This window comes from Callorhinus ursinus, unplaced genomic scaffold, assembly GCF_003265705.2.
Source record: "Callorhinus ursinus isolate GAN/ISIS: 27379988/994484 unplaced genomic scaffold, GSC_fseal_2.0 scaffold7, whole genome shotgun sequence".
NCBI lineage: Eukaryota > Metazoa > Chordata > Mammalia > Carnivora > Otariidae > Callorhinus > Callorhinus ursinus.
Window position 1 is genome coordinate 27,814,713 of NW_027397069.1, and position 17,430 is coordinate 27,832,142.

Sequence of the window (17,430 nt, forward strand, 5' to 3'; positions counted from 1 at the left end):
CTGGAGGGTGTTATGCTGAGTGAAATAAGTCAATCAGAGAAAGACATGTATCATATGACCTCACTGATATGAGGAATTCTTAATCTCAGGAAACAAACTGAGGGCGCTGGAGTGGTGGAGGGTGGGAGGGATGGGGTGGCTGGGTGATAGACATTGGGGAGGGTATGTGCTATGGTGAGCGCTGTGAATTGTGCACGACTGTTGAATCACAGATCTGTACTTCTGAAACAAATAATGCAATATATGTTAAGAAAAAAAAGAAAATAGCAGGAGGGGAAGAATGAAGGGGAGTAAGTCGGAGGGGGAGACGAACCATGAGAGACGATGGACTCTGAAAAACAAACTGAGGGTTCTAGAGGGGAGGGGGGTGGGGGGATGGGTTAGCCTGGTGATGGGTATTAAAGAGGGCACATTCTGCGTGGAGCACTGGGCGTTATTCACAAACAATGAATCATGGAACACTACATCAAAAACTAATGATATAATGTATGGTGATTAACATAATAATAAAAAAATGAAAAAAAAAGAGGATAGTAGGGAAGTGGGTAGGAAAAAAAATATTTACATGTATTGGATGTCCTATAGCTTTTCAGTGAAATCTAAGATGAAATACATGTATTTGGGCTAGAGACACCCAGTTTGCTCTGATAAGGAAAGCTTTTTACTTGAGGCCAGAAATTATGTTGACTAAGATCCTGAACATTTGAGGACTCACAGGGTTGAAAAATTACTTGGGGGATTCTGAGAATATAGTGGCAATATAGTTTATAACCTCTCCAAATCTGCCCCCCCCAAATAGACTAACAAGAATTTAAAAAGAAAATCAAGTAACCAGTTACATCAAAAGTAGGAAACATGTTATCAATATGACTCCAAGGTAAAAATGTATGGAGACAAATCAGCTAAAATATGTACCTTATATTAGCATCTGTGCAGGAATAAATAGAGAGAAGCAACACAATGTCTGATAGACCCTAACAGGAAGCCCCAAATTGCCAACAGATACCCTGGAAGGTGTGGCAAGCCAGTTTACAAATAGAAGCTGAAACTGAGCTGAGCTTATAAAGGATTCAATTTGTGAGTGAGAACAAGCATTCACCATAGGTTCTGGAGAATTTGGATCACTCTGTTCTTTGAAATCTCAGAATAATCAGCCAACTTTCCCTCTATAAATGCTCCCCAGTCAGAAGAAGCTGTTGGGAGTAGAATTCAAATTGACTAGGATAAGAATCATAGGGCAAACAAATAATAATAACAATTAAAAAGTCCAGACAAATACAAGGAAAAGGAATACAGACAAAAACTTAGAAAATAAGAAATCATACTTTTGAACATTTCATGAAAACTACTAAAATAAACTATGTATAAAGTTAAACCATCAAAAAAGCAATGCTATGATCTGAATGAATGTGTGTGTCCCCTCTGCCCCCATTCACATGTTGAATTTCTAATTTCCGATGTGATAGTGTTAGAAGGCAAAGCCTTTGGGAGGTTATTAAGTCAGAAGAGTGAAGCCTTCAGGAATGGGAGTAGTGCTCTTTTTATAAAAGGGACCCCAAAGAGCTCCCTAGCCCATTCTCCCATGTGAGGATGCCATAAGAAGTCTACAACCTAGAAGAGGGCCCTTACCCAAGTATGCTGGCACCCTGATCTTTGACTTCGAGCTGCCAGAACTGTCAGCAATAGATTTCTACTGTGTGTAGCCATCCAATCTGTGGTATTTCATTATAACAGCACAAACAAACTAAGATAGGTATATGGACCCATTTCTTACCCCTATAATTTTTAGAAAATAATTTCTTGGGAAAGTGAGTAAAAGAAAAGAATCATGGTCAGATTCCATACAAAGTTATTACGAAAAATAAAACAATAAAAAAGGGAAATTATATCTTTGCAAAATAAAGAGACATCCTTATCAATATATCCAATCAAGTAGATCTTACAGTTTTACTCAAACACTGATCTCTGTTAATAAAAACAGACCTTCATTTCCAGGACACAGAGGATATTCCCATAAACTGATCATATCTTGGGCGACAGAGAAAATGTAATGAGAAAAAATTAAAATCAAACTAAAAGAAACTTAGGAAGTTATAAAGATATAAAATAACATTTCACCTATATGTGGAACCTAAAAAAACAAACAGCAGAAACGGACCTATAAATATAGAGAAGAAACTAATGGTTGCCAGAGGGGAAGATGGTGAGGGGATGAGCAACATAGGTGAAGGGGGGTGGGAGGTACAAGCTCTCAGTTGTGGAATGAATAAATTACAGATATAAAAAATACAGCACAGAGAATCTAGTCAAAGTTATTGTAATAGTGTTATATGGTAACAGATGGTAGCTATACTTATGATGAGCATAGCATAATGTACAGACTTGTCGAATCACTATGCTATACACCTGAGACTACTCTAACATTGTGTGTCAGTTATACTTAAATTTTTAAAAAACAGCTTAGAGTTAGGAAAAAATAGAAATGATGTGATAGAACTCAGCAGAGTGGGGCACCTGGGTGGCTCAATGTGTTAAGCATCTGCCTTTGGCTGAGGTCATGGCCCCAGGGTCCTGGGATGGAGCCCCATGGCAGGCTCTCTGCTCAGCAGGGAGTCTGCTTCTCCCTCTCCCTCTGCCTACTGCTCTGCCTGCTTGTGCTCCCTCTCTCTCCTCTCTCTGCCTGCTTGTGCTCCCTCTCTCTCTGTCAAATAAATAAATAAAATCTTTAAAAAAAAAAAAGAACTCAGCAGAGCATTAGAAAACAAACTGTTTCAGCAGTGAAGACTAAACTAGAAGGGACAATGAACAAATAAACACAATAGATAATGGCTTAAGAGAAACAAAGTTTTTTAGAAAAAGAAAGTTTAAAAATTTTAAAAAATGAAGAGATTAAAGGATTTCAGGAAAAAAAAGAAAACTAATGTATACATAATAGAAGTCCCCAGAGGAAAAAAACAAAGCAATGAAACAGAAACAACATTAAAAAAACTTTTTAAGTAAAAAAGTTTTTCTTAAATAAAATATAACTTTAGACAAATTACTAAAATGACATACCACATAAGTAGGAAAAATTAATATTCAAAATGTCAAACACTAAACATATTCTGTAAAATTACTGGTCTTACCAAAAACAAAAACAAAAAAATTTAAGGAAGAAGAAATAAATGTTTAAAATGTACAGATATCCATGAGAGATCAAATCACTTATAAGGGAAACAAAAGTAGATTTGTATCATATTTCTAATAGTATCACTTTACACCAAATGATAATAGTGTAATATATTTAGCTACTTTAGAAAAGAGATTAAAGTTGAGGACTTATCTTATATTCAGCCAACTGACTGTCAGATATAGCCTATAAAGGCCATAGAAAATATGGCTGTGAATATTGTTCATGTTCTTTTGAACCCCTGTAGAGGAATCTACTAGAAAATCAGCTCCAACAACCAAAAATACTGGAGAAACATCAATTTAAGAACTCATGATAAACATTAAAAACATGTTTACCTGTACACTAAGATTAATTATATAATGGATGTATACTCTGACAATATATATATAGGACAATTATCAAAATGAGGCAGAAGGCAAATGAAAGTGTAAAAAAAAAAGGATTACTGGACATAAAGGGATTTTACTTCAAATTACATGCTGGAAGACAGGTAGCAGAGGGAAAAAATAAAATTAGTAGCTATAAAAACACAGTCCTGTATTAGTGAAAACATCCAAGGAAACAGAAAACTTAGAAATAAACCCAATTATATATGTAAACTTGGCCTACAGTAAAGGCAGCATTTTTAGTGGGAAAATATATAATTTTTTTTAAGTGGTAGAAAAAAGTACCTGGATAAACTTCAAATGAATTAGAGATTTCATTGTAGAAAGGAAGTATGCAAGTAATAATAAAGAAACCTGGGTGAATTTCTCTGTATACCTGCTATGGAAGTGTTTTATAGTTTGGCACAAAATCCAGAGATACAGAAAAATACATATTATTCATTAAATTTAAAAAATACATGAAAAGAGAAAATAAGTAAAATAAAAAGCAATGGTATTCATGGGAAGATATTTGCAACTTATCACATATAAAGGGTTAATATTGCTAGTACATAAAGAGCTTCTAAAAATATACAAGAAAATCACCAACAACTATAGAAAACTGAGCTAGAGAAATAGTTTACAGTGAAAGAAATGCAACTGGCCTTTAACCATATAAAATTATCCTCAACATTGCTCTTAAAAAGAAAAATGCATATTGAAACTACACTGTTACCATTTTTCACATATTTTATTGACACATATACAAAATTTCAACAACATATTTTCTCAAAAAGGCTGTAAGAAAATGAGCACTCTCATATATTGCTGATACAATGCAGAAAGATACAAGGAGGGAAATTTGGCAGTATCTACCAAAATTACATATGCATTTATACTTTGTCCCAGAAATTTTACTTCTATCTGAAAAATACACTGGAAATTTTAATGAAGAGATATAGAGAAGGCACATATGCACCATATACATATATAGTAATTGCCAGATTATTTGTAAAAGCAAAAGAATGAAACAAACTAAATGTCCATCAGTAGAGGAGTGATTGAACAAACATCCATAAAGTGGAGAATCTTGTAGCTCCTGTAGCTGTAAAAAAGAATGGGGAATATATACTTCTATGAAGTGATCTCCAGGATATATTGTTCAGTGACAAAAAAAAGAGAGAAAAATATCTGAAGTTTGCCAGCTCTTGAGCCCTTATCTAACAAAGGAAGGTATATGTATACACACACACACACACACACACACACACACACACACAATCCTATGTTCGTGTGCATGCTTATATTTTAATAGAAACAAAGAATGAAAGAGTAAACTTTAAAATTTAGAAAAAAAGGTTGATATCTATAGGGTGGAGTGTTGGAATAGGGTGAAGAAGATAGAAACAAAATCTAGATTTCTGGGTATATATTTTGTTGATAATATCTCCTGGAATACCTATATCTAGGCTCAATAGGTAAAAATCTATCTATAGCTGTTATTTTAATGCCTTGACAGCAGAGACTTTACATCCATTTGAACTACAACATTCAGGTCGATCAGTTCTCTTTATGTGAACTCTTTATACATGAATAGTATGGCCTTTTAAGGGTATAATTGTATAAGGATCATCTGTAATGATTTCAAGATGAACACTAGAAGTTCATTCACAGAGTTTGATTGTAGTCTAATATCTTTGGGAAATGGTGCATCAGTGCTAAGGAAAGAAACAGAAAATATAAGGAGTTTCCAAAATTCCAGACAGACTGAGAAAGTTATGCGTAAGTAGGGAGGTGTGTGGGGCTAATTGGGTGAGACTTCTGGCCTGTTGCCTAAGCTTTGACCAGAATAATTCCACTTCATTGTATATATTGGCACTCAATGAAAGATTTTCTTTATAGAACAGTATCAGCAGCCTATAAAACAGTTTAAAAACTACTGACTTAGAGAAGAAATAAAGTGTTTTAATTAGAATTTTCTCTCATATATTAAATCTATATAAGATTATACATTTTTATTATTCCACAAATATGGATTACAAAAGCACAAAATATGATCATTTAAATAAAAAAGAGAAAATTGAAGAATTCCAAGATGAAGAATAAAAGAATATATGCTTGTACGGAATGTCAACATAATCGTTGTTGTCACTGCACTTAAACTTGGCTCTAGTCTTCCTGGGGGTCAAAAACAAACAAACAAACAAACAAAACACCTAGATAAGCTACATAGCTCTAATACAAAGTGTTTCCTGCTACTATATTTACAAAGAAATTTATAGAAAATATGAAGTGTTTCCTGCTACTATATTTAGAAAGAAATTTATTAGAAAATAAACAGTGATTTTATCAGTTAGAATCCCTTCAGTTACAAGTGCTAAAAAACCCAACTTGAATTAATGTCTGCGATAAGACCATTTCCAGAATCCTCTAGGAAACCTCTCTTCATGACTCACTGGCCCAAATAGAGTTGTTTTCCTTATATCATTAAGTCCCTGGAAAAGCAGGAGGAATCCTACCCTAATATTTTGTACTCCATGGAGTATGGCAGAATACTGCAACAAACTGACTTCTGTTAGAAAAAAGGAAGGAGGATGGATTCTGTTATAAGCAGCCCACAATGACTATTTCAACGATTGAATGGAAAATGTCCTTGTCATCAGCTTTACCACAGTCACCAGGATGGATTTTATGTGACCATTTCTCGTTCATCTTTGTTAGAAGTCAGGGACTCATGAAAGGACATCTCAGCCAAGGCTAATGAGATGCAAATATGCAGCTGGTTATTCAACTTTATCCAAGTGAGATTGAACTGGAATTCCTCAGTGAATATGTTGGAAGCACTTCCTTTTGACTGGAGTTAAATTAAACTTTGCACCAGTCAACTGTTGGCATTCTATAATATAGATTCAAGAAGTTAGGAAGCAAAAATGAGAGAGGTGGAAGGAAACCACTATTCTCCAAGATCCATCAACACAAGAAAGAGGAAAGAGGACAGACTTTCAGGCAATGCTGTAAACAAGCCTGCCTAAATAGCACTTTTTAATTATATTAATAAACACTCTAGACACTGGAGTCATTTTACTGCAGCATACTATTTTAGTTTGCTTATTTGACAGGGAACTGATGCTAGTAGTATTCTGAATCAGTAGATCCATAAACATAAGTATGGAAACCAGTTAAAAAAAAGGGAGAGTGGTTCTATCGATTCTGAAGCCATCTCACCAGGGGAAAGACCACATTACTTCCTCACAGAAACAGGCTGTAGGAGTTCCAACAGGGACAACCAGTTTTTACCTAAGAAGGCTTCTGTGAATAAGCTCTAGGCAAATTGCTTGATGGAGTCCATAAACTTCCACACTAGAGAACAGGACAGTGTGTGTTTTCCTGAATCATTTGCAGAGGATGAGTTAGTGTAATAGTGCCATAGCTGTAGGGAAATCTTGGTAACATCCTTGTGAGGAATTGAAGCTAAGTATCAGAACCGCCAACGTGAAGGCCAGATCGCTTATTGACCCATGATATCTACTATCTAGGTAACCAAATAAATTTTCTAAATATGTAGAGTTATTTAAAAGTGATCCACTCAACGTTAGGGAATGTCTGTTACAAAATATGCTTTTGGTTTTCTTATAGTTATACTGAGCACCTCTTTTCCAACAGCCCTGAGATAATAGAATCATTTTTCTCTTCAGGCCATTCTTGGTTCATGCTGTTAAAGCTGTCATCACTAGAGGTGCTCATACATAAAGTTTATCGAAAAAAGCAATCAGATCATTAAGGCATAATTTTAAAAAGAAGGGGGAGCAACTGACTCAATACTTGAAATTATTTTAGAATAACTGGGAATCTGTGTTAACCTCCTCCATCTTGGCCCATAGCCATTTTCCTGTCCGCAGAATCAATGACAAATGAAAAGTTAACAAAAGCTACCAAGAGACTTACATTGCTGAATTGTTCAGGATTGTATTCAGCTGCATATTACAGAAATCTGACAAATGATGGCTCAGACAAGTAAGGATGTTTTTTTAATCTCATATAACAAGGAATAAAGTTGAAAGGTATATAGGACTGATGTACAAAGAACAAAGCTACTTCTATCTCTGGACACAGAAGATAGAAAGGCTAATATACTTCTAGGCATCACATCTATGTTTAAAGAAGGAAGAAGGATCAAGATGGAGTGGCAAAAATTCACACCAATTTAGTGTGTGTGTGTGTGTGTGTGTGTGTGTGTGTGTGTGTGTGTGTCAGAGAGAGAGAGAGAGAGATACACGCTCATACTTACTACCTAAGTTACCAGAAATTTTTCCATGAATGCCTCCATATCCATCACATTAGCTAGATTGGAAAGCATGAATACAGAAAGGAATATTTTAAGCATAATACATTGCTTCCCTCCAAAATTTAGGATTCTCTTTATAAGTAAAGGAAAAATGGATAGTGGATAGGCAATTAAGAGAATCTGCCTCAATTATTCTTAGATTTTCCTATAATGTTAAAAGGGGAGAAACTGTGTAAATTCTAGAAAAGTTGACCAAAAGCTTACTTGCACTTCATATCATATGTTGGACTAAACAGATGTTTACTTATTCACTCAAAGATCATTATTATATGCAAATTATGACTAGGCACTGTATTAAATGTTAAGCAGACAAATGAGACACAAACCTGCCCTCAAGGAGCTTACAATCTGGTAGATGAGAGAGACTGTTTAAAAGCAAAACAAAACAAAATAAAACAGTATAAAGGGTCAAGGAATGTAGAATATATCATCCCAAAATATGCCTTAAGACATAAAAATTATTTTGAGCTCGAGGCAATTCAACAGCAGCAAACACAGAAAAAAATCTCCCTCCTTTCTGCCTAAGGGCAGGATATAAATTCTTTTACTGGAGACAGACTCTTATCAACCTAGAGACAGCACCAGAGGATCTACAAACAAACCTTACTCCATTAGTCTCCTTCCCACAGTTTGCTGCCCTTGGAAGCCTAAAACTGCTTTTCTTTGTCCTGCCACTTCTCTATAAATTTATTGCTCTTTGTTGAAGGCGCTGTATGAGCTGGAATTCTAAGCCACCAGTTTGAGTTACTTTTGGTTTAGATTTCACCCACCTGACATGTACTAAACTATTTGTTTTTTCTCCTAATCTGTCTTTTTGTTATAAAGAGTCCTTGCCACAAACCTAAGATGGCTAAAGTAGTTTTGTCTCTACTACAGGGACTTTGTACAGTGGCCATTAGTGACAACAGGAAAAGTGATGAATTTTACCTGGGGAGATTAAGAGGGGGAGCTTCAGGAATGACCTCCTGCCAGAGTTAGTCATTGAGCAATACCTTGAAGTAGGCATCTGCTAGATAGGTTGCCTAGGGTGATCTGGAGAAAATAGAACATTTCCATAAATTTAAGCAAAATCACATAGGAGTCAAAGAGCTTACTCCTGGTATTACAGTACTCAACCAAACAATTTTCTTTTGTTGCACAAGGCTATGAGGGAATATAAAAATTAAACTCAAGTGGAAAAGAAAACACTTTCTGTAATATAGTCAATTATCAAAGAAACCTTTTTCAAAACAAAATGATATGAATTCCCAAACTTGTTGCTTAGAAAGGAAGCCCCAATAAATCTTAGACTGAGTTCCCTTGAGAGTTCAAATTAAAAAAAAGTTTTGGTTTTTTCCTACCACACAGCAACACAATAGTACTGTATTAGCATATTATAGGGGATTTCCACCACCCCTGCTAGCCTGGGGAGTAAAGTAGGATTTGTACTTCCATAGTTCATCTCTCCCAGCTATTTTGCCAAGTCCCTCACTTCCTCTGGCTCAAAGGGTAGGAATGTCTCTGTGGAGTATCGCACAGCATCTTTATTAATCAACACTTCCATTTTCTTGGGTCCATATTTTTATAGTGTCTAGACGCTGCTTGACAGTTCCCAGTGAAAGGGAAAGTTCCATGCTTTATGGATGCCACTGCTGATAAGTGAATCCTTGGAATACCTGGCTAAATGTTTTACTTTTGTTCTTTCTGTGCAGACACTTCTCATTTTGGCTGCAGGCATAACTTCCAAGCACCATTGTCAAAATATTCTGCCCTCATTATCTCTGTTACTAGAAAATGTAATCTATTGATCAACCTATTTCCCTTTTTTCCCCTTTTAATCAGTTAGGGCCCAGGTAGGAAATAGAACTCATCCTTGAGGGGCGCCTGGGTGGCTCAGCCGTTAAGCGTCTGCCTTCGGCTCCGGTCATGATCCCAGGGTCCTGGGATCGAGCCCCGCATCGGGCTCCCTGCTCCGTGGGAAGCCTGCTTCTCCCTCTCCCACTCCCCCTGCTTGTGTTCCCTCTCTCGCTGTGTCTCTCTGTCAAATAAATAAATAAAGTCTTTAAAAAAAAAAAAAAAGAACTCATCCTTGAAAGTTCCTATAAAATGACCCTAATGAAGGGACTACTTATAAAGAGGAGCAAGCAGGACCAAAAAGAACAATAAGGAGGCTTCCAGAGACTAGCAAGAGTGGGATGCAAATGTACCAGCTAGGGTTGAAAGGACAGAGAAAGAAAAGGCCTTTCTCCCTTCCTCCATCTTCTATTGGTTTCTTCCATTGATCAACCCCCAGGGAAAGACCAGGTGGGCAATCTTTAGGCTCAGGGCAGGGAAGGGAAGAGAATAGATCTATTACAGGTAGGCAAAGGTACAATAACCAAGAAAGCACTCTGCTATTTTCTGGGCTTTGACAACACTGATTTTTCACATTCCAGAAAATTCCCAAGTACCAGATAGCAAATTACACCTTGGGTTCTGGTTGGGATCAAATTTCCTGGCACTTGGGCACTGAAATGATTTACTATAACGTTTTGTAAAGACTCAACTTTTTTTTACCTGGGTTTAAGTTATGGATCTGCTAATGGGCTTTGTCAAGTTACTTTGCCCCTATGGATAGTTTCCCCATTTAACACATGAGACAAATTCATAAACTTACCAGGAAAAAAAATAAAATAATTTATATTAAGCAGTCATCATCATGACCAGCACAGTGTAAGCATTTTGTAAATATTAGCTATTATTATTATTAGAAATTATAAATGTGGGTATTTTAATCATGTAGCTTTGGACATAGCAACAATGCCTACATCATAAAATTATGAGAATTAAATAAATAAGGTAAAGCACTTGGGGAAAAAAAGGCCAAAAAATTATTATTGTTAACATTATCATTATTATTATTATTTAAAATAATAGTTTAAGAATATATTCATTGGGATTTTTAAAAGTTCATAATACATTATCATGTTTTAAAAAGCAAGAGATAAAAGAGCATGTTTAGTTTAGTCCTGTTTTTGTAAAAACTCAGTGTACCATGGTGCCCAGTGAAGAACTTTAAATTATTTTAGCAAAATGACTGCATTTAAAAATTGCTAGCTATTAAGAGTAGAAATAGCAGAACACTGCTATGGAACATGACTCTGTTTTGGAAGGGACACCAGAATGGCCATTTAATTTTACTCATGGAAAATGACCCTTATCATCGGCTAGCGCACAGCACAGACCTTGAGAAGCTGCCCTTTGAAGAGTCTCTGTGATGGAGTGTGGTTACTGACTTTAGGAGAACTGATGTCTGATACACATGTAACTATCCACTCTGGCATCGTAATTATCATATGATAAAAAGTCTTTTTACTCTGTGGGCTGCACAAGGAGGCATGATGTCCATTTTGGACATGATGTAGAGTCGAGAGAGCTCGTGTAGGATTGAGAGCAATGGTGAGAACCATGTGACTATATGAACTATAAGAAGGTCTGCAATGAATAAAAGGAGAACATTCTGAACTTAAAGAAATTCAGTCCTTTATCCGCTTAAAATATTTATCTTCTATGCCTGAATACATACATTAAGTTGAGAAAAATTGAGAATTCAATGTAAATCATTTAACATCAGGGTGATGTGATAGACAAAGATTTTAGAAAGATAGGCGGACAATAATGAAAGAACATCTAGATTAAACATCAGCATTCTGAAATGCTGAAGACACTGATTCAACTTTTCAGGACAAAATGAAGCTAAAAAAAAAAAGAAATCTTGAAAGATGATGCATATGAATGTTTTATCCTAGAAACTGTATTCGTCAATTATATTTTAAACTGCTGCCCTTTCTTTCATCTTCATTGTAACCACCCTACTTCAGATACCATCATGGTTTGCCAAGACCTCCTAAAACCCTTTTAAACTTTAAACTATTTTCTGGGCTTTGACAACACTGATTTTTCACATTTTCACATTCTGCACTTTGAATAAAAGTAAAATGTTATGCCCTGACACTTAAAACCCTACCTCTGTCTTGCTCCTGAATGGCTTGAAAACTCTTCTACAAATCCCCTGCTTACTAACTGTGCTCCAACATCCCTTGAATATGAAAAGTTTCTTCTCATCACAGGGACTTCACACTTCTTTTTCCTTCAGCCCAGACCCTGTTCCTGCAAGAGATTCACATTGTTGGCTTTTTCTTTTTACTGTGGCTTCATTTCAAATGCTACCTTCTCAGAGAAGCTTTCCATGACCATCATTTCTAAAGTCCTTTCATAGTTTACTTTCTCTGAGGGGTATTTCATTACATGAAATCACATCTTTTATTTATTGTTCTGCCCTTTCATCTGCCTTGCTGGCCTGGGAGAATCACTAGAGATGTAACATTTGGGTGGCTCCCAAGCCCCACTGGGATGTAGAGTTGATTCATAGTGGGGCGGGCTGACCAGCTGCGCTCATACATTCAGTACCAGCTCTCTATGAACCCCTCACCCAGCCATCCCTAGCACCTGCAACCTAGGTCTGGTAGAACACAACCTCAGGACACTTCTATATTGCTAGTCATTTCTAAGAGGTATTACCTGACCAAAAATTAGCAAACCGGACTCAACAGTGATTCTGTGCCATTTGGATTCTCTATGCTAGAGCTCATCCCTTGCCCCTCCTCAAACATACAAGGTACAATATATTGAAGTGTGGTAAATATACCTAAAAGGTAAGGGAAGATATTCAACAGACATAGAATATATAGTATTATAACAATGTTATCGCATGTATAATATTTATAATCTATAAAACAGAGAAAATAAGTCATTTTTAAAAGAGAACCATGTAGTAGTATTAAGGATAAAAAATAGAATAGGGAACCTACAAAACATGTTGGGTAGGAAAACAGCAGGATGAGCTCACAGGTTGAACAATTAGCAAGTTGAAATATATCAAAGTGGGAAACCCTGTCTGATGGCAGGAGCAAAGAAAAAAGAGAAAAAAAAAGAATCATGGAAGACATCATAAAATTGCCAAGTCTAGAAATTAGATACCCCCCAGGAGAATAAAAGAATGGATGGAATGAAACATTTTCAGAAATTTCTGGATTAAAGAATGAAAGACCTGAGTTTGGAAACTCAAAGTGCCAAAAAGAAAGCCTCATACTTTAGATCCAAGACACTGATGTTAAAAAATATCAAAGTGAAAATTTTTTAAGTTCCAAAGAGAAAGAGTAGATTCTCAACAAAGAATAAGAACCATACTGATATCTTGTATTTCAGTAGATTGAAAAGGCAATGTGGTAATTTTTTAGAGTAAAATAATTTTGAAACTAGAATTCATCATGCAGCCAAATTTTCATTTAAATGGAAGGGTATGATAAAATCTATTCTGGCAAATTAGTCTTCAAAAGATTTGCCACAAAACAGCCACTTTAAAAATGCTCTTGCAGCAAATAATGAAATAAGAAGAGAAATAAATGTTGGAGGTTGTTGTAAGAGTTATAGGAAATAAAGGTGGTAAAATACCATCAAATCCCAATGCAAACATTGTTGTCAAAGTAAGTGGAGGTAAAATAAAAAATAGATAATAGAAATTCTTAAAAACTCAGAATCAAAATTCTAGAAAACAGCAACATGGGCAGACAGAAAACAAATGGAGGAGAGATTATGCTGAACTGTATGTTTTATAAATGGGGATATGTAAACATTCATAAGTGTACAAAATTAACGTATGTGAATAAACATGAATGTGGGACTTAAATTAAGGGCAACTACAATAAAATGAAAGTTTAACGTGTAATTCTTTAAAAAGAAAACTTGATCGACTCAGTGAAAAGCAAGAAAGAAGAAAAAATGTACAACAGTAGAAAATAGAAAAAAAATTGCAAAAATGAGTCTTGAGATAAAATTTTTGATATAAATGACTTATGATCATTAGTTAAAAGACTACAGGGTTGTTATTTTTTTTTTCTTTAGGATTCTATAGTATGTTTTCTGTAGTCGACACGCTGAAAATGTAAAAGGCAAAGAAATGTTGAAAATGCAAATTTGGAAGCAAATATGTCAGGTAAATAGGAACCAAAGAGATCTTTTGTGGAAAACTTAATAGTTAAAAGGAAAATTATTTTAAGAGCCAGAAAGGGAGGTTATAAACTGGTAAAGGGAAAGACAGGGCAAGCAGATATAATCCTTATAAGTATACATGTACATAATATAATTTAATTTTAAACTGATGAAATTTTAGGGGGAAGTTGATTAATCTCATTAATTATAAATTTAGATTTTATTTTATTTTTTATTAAATATTTATTTATTTGACAGAGTGAGAGAGACAGTGAGAGAGGGAACACAAGCAGAGGGAGAGGGAGAGGGTGAAGCAGGCTTCCCGCGGAGCAGGGACCCCGATGCAGGGCTCGATTCCAGGACCCTGGGATCATGACCTGAACTGAAGGCAGACGCTTAACAACTGAGCCACCCAGGAGCCCCATAAATTTAGATTTTAATATAGACTTTGAAATCTATAGATCAAGCAGACAAAAAATAAACAGCAATATCAAAGATCTAAGAAAATCAATTAATACACCAGGCTATTGGATAATATAAAACTGTTCAATCAAAAAAAGAGAGAGAGAGAGAGAGAATATACTTATTTAATGCAAAGACATAGGAAATAAAGGAAAAAGTCCAGGAGTGCCTGGATGGATCAGTGGGTTAAGCATCTGCCTTTGCTCAGGTCGTGATCTCAGAGTCTTGGAATCAAGCCCCTTGTCAGGCTCTCTGCTCAGCAGGAAGTCTGCTTCTCCCTCTGCCCCTCCCCCTGCTCCCTGCTACATGTACTCTCTCACTCTCTCTCTCAAATAAATAAATAAAATCTAAAAAAATAAAATAAAAAGTCCATGTACTAAGCTATAGAGAAAGCTTCCATTTATTCCAAGGGATCAGTGTCATGCAAACTATGTTCTCTGATTATAATTCAGTAGCATTAAATATTAACAACACAACTATATACTTGAAAACTAAATAACATTTCATTTAATTACCACTGGATTAAAAAGGAAATTATAAGGGAAATTAAAAAATGCTTAGAACTGAATATCAGTGAAAATGCTAAAGGACAAAAATTGTGAGACAAAAATTATGTTAAAGCTTTAATTAAAACAAAGATTAATTCCAACTAAATTTATCAGCAAATAAGATAAAAAGGATAGAAATTGAGCAAGAGAGTACATGACAGATTAATAGAATATAGAACAAACAAAAAAAATATTAGCAAAATCAGTGACTGGTTCTTGAAAAGTTTAAGAACAAAGTTCTTAAAAAAGTGATATAAAAAATGAAAGAATTTACAAGTAAAAGCATAGAATAATAATGATGAAATAACTACTAACAGGTAGAAAAATTAGTGAGAGAATGCTGTAAACAATTACAATTTGAAAAGCAGGTCAAGTGGATTGAAAACTGAAGCAAGAAAAAAAATAGCAAAATTGAATAAGCCAACAAGCATTAAATAAATCAAATGATTGGCAAAGATAAGCTCTCCACCAAAAACCCCAAACCTTATTGTTTTGTAGATAATTCTGCCAACATCTTAAAGTATATTTTACTGTTATCATATACAAGTTACATCAGAAATTAGTAACAAAAAAGAATTAAAAAGAATTAGAGTTGCCTCACTAACTGTGTAACTCTGCTGAAATCTTAATTCTAAAAAAAAGATAAGAGAAATCCAAGAAAATAAAATTATAGCCCCATTTTACTTACAAATGTAAATGCAAACATATTAAATAAAACACTGATTTTATAAGACAAATTTGAAATGCATATGATTAGGATTAATTAGTCCCAAAGTTCAACAGCAAAAATTTTATTAATTTGCCATAATAATAACTAAAGAAGAAAAATACATATTTATCACAATGAATGCAGAAAATACATATAGTAAAATTCAACACTAATTTGTAATTACTAAAAAAACACAAACCCATGGAAATTATGAAATAAAGTAGAATTTCCCTAAGTTCATAAAGATTATATAACAAAAACCTATTACAAATATTTTTAATGCAGAAAGATTAGACTGGGAAAAGACAAGAAATCTCTTTTAGTACTACTGTTTGACATGGTATTGAAGGTTCTAGCCAGCACAGAAAAAGAAATTAAATGAGATATAAGGAATGACATAAACTTGTGAAACTATCATTTTTATTTTTAATTTTTTAAAAGATTTTATTTATTTATTTGTCAGAGAGAGTGGGCATAAGCAGGGAGGAGCAGCAGGCAGAGGGAGAAGCAGGCTCCCTGCTGAGCAAGGAGCCCAATGTGGGACTCGATCACTGGACCCTGGGATCATGAACTGAGCCAAAGGAGATGCTTAACGACTGAGCCACACAGGAGTCCCAGAAACTATCATTATTTTTTTTTAATTTTTTATTGTTATGTTAATCACCATACATTACATCATTAGTTTTTGATGTAGTGTACCATGATTCAATGAGTGCTCCATGAAGTATGTGCCCTCTTTAATACCCATCACTAGGCTAACCCATCCTCCCAACCCCCTCCCCTCTTGAACCCTCAGTTTGTTTTTCAGAGTCCATCGCCTATCATGGTTCCTCTCCCCCTCCAATTTCCCCCCCTTCACTCTTCCCCTCCTGCTATCTTCTTCTTCTATTTTTTTTAACATATATTGTATTATTTATTTCAGAGGTACAGGTCTGTAATTCAACAGTCTTGCACAATTCACACCACTCACCATAGTACATAACCTCCCCAATGTCTATCATCCAGCCACCGCATCCCTCCCACCCCACCCTACTCCAACAACCCTCAGTTTCATTCCTGAGATTAAGAATTCCTCATATCAGTGAGGTCATATGATACATGTCTTTCTCGGATTGACTTATTTCGCTCAGCATAACACGCTCCAGTTCTATCCATATCATTGCAAATGGCAAGATCTCATTCCTTTTGATGGCTGCATGATATTCCATTATATATATATATATATATATATATATATATATATATATATATATACCACTTCTTCTTTAGCCATTCATCTGTCCATGGACATCTGGGCTCTTTCCACAGTTGGGCTATTGTGGACATTGCTGCTATAAACATCGGGGTGCACGTACCCCTTCGAATCCCTACATTTGTATCTTTGAGGTAAATACCCAGTAGTGCAATTAGTGGATCGTATGGTAGCTCTATTTTCAACTGTTTGAGGAACCTCCATACTGTTTTCCAGAGGGGCTGCACCAGCTTGCATTCCCACCGACAGTATAGGAGGGTTCCCCTTTCTCCACATCCCCGCCAACATCTGTTGTTTCCTGACTTGTTAATTTTAGCCATTCTGACTGGTGTGAGGTGGTATCTCATGGAGGTTTTGATTTGGATTTCCCTGATGCCAAGTGATGTTGAGCATATTTTCATGTGTCTGTTGGCCATTTGGATGTCTTCTTCGGAAAAATGTCTGTTCATGTCTTCTGCCCATTTCTTGATTGGATCATTTGTTCTTTGGGTGTTGAGTCTAATAAGTTCTTTATAGATTTTGGATACTAGCCCTTTATCTGATATGTCATTTGCAAATATCTTCTCCC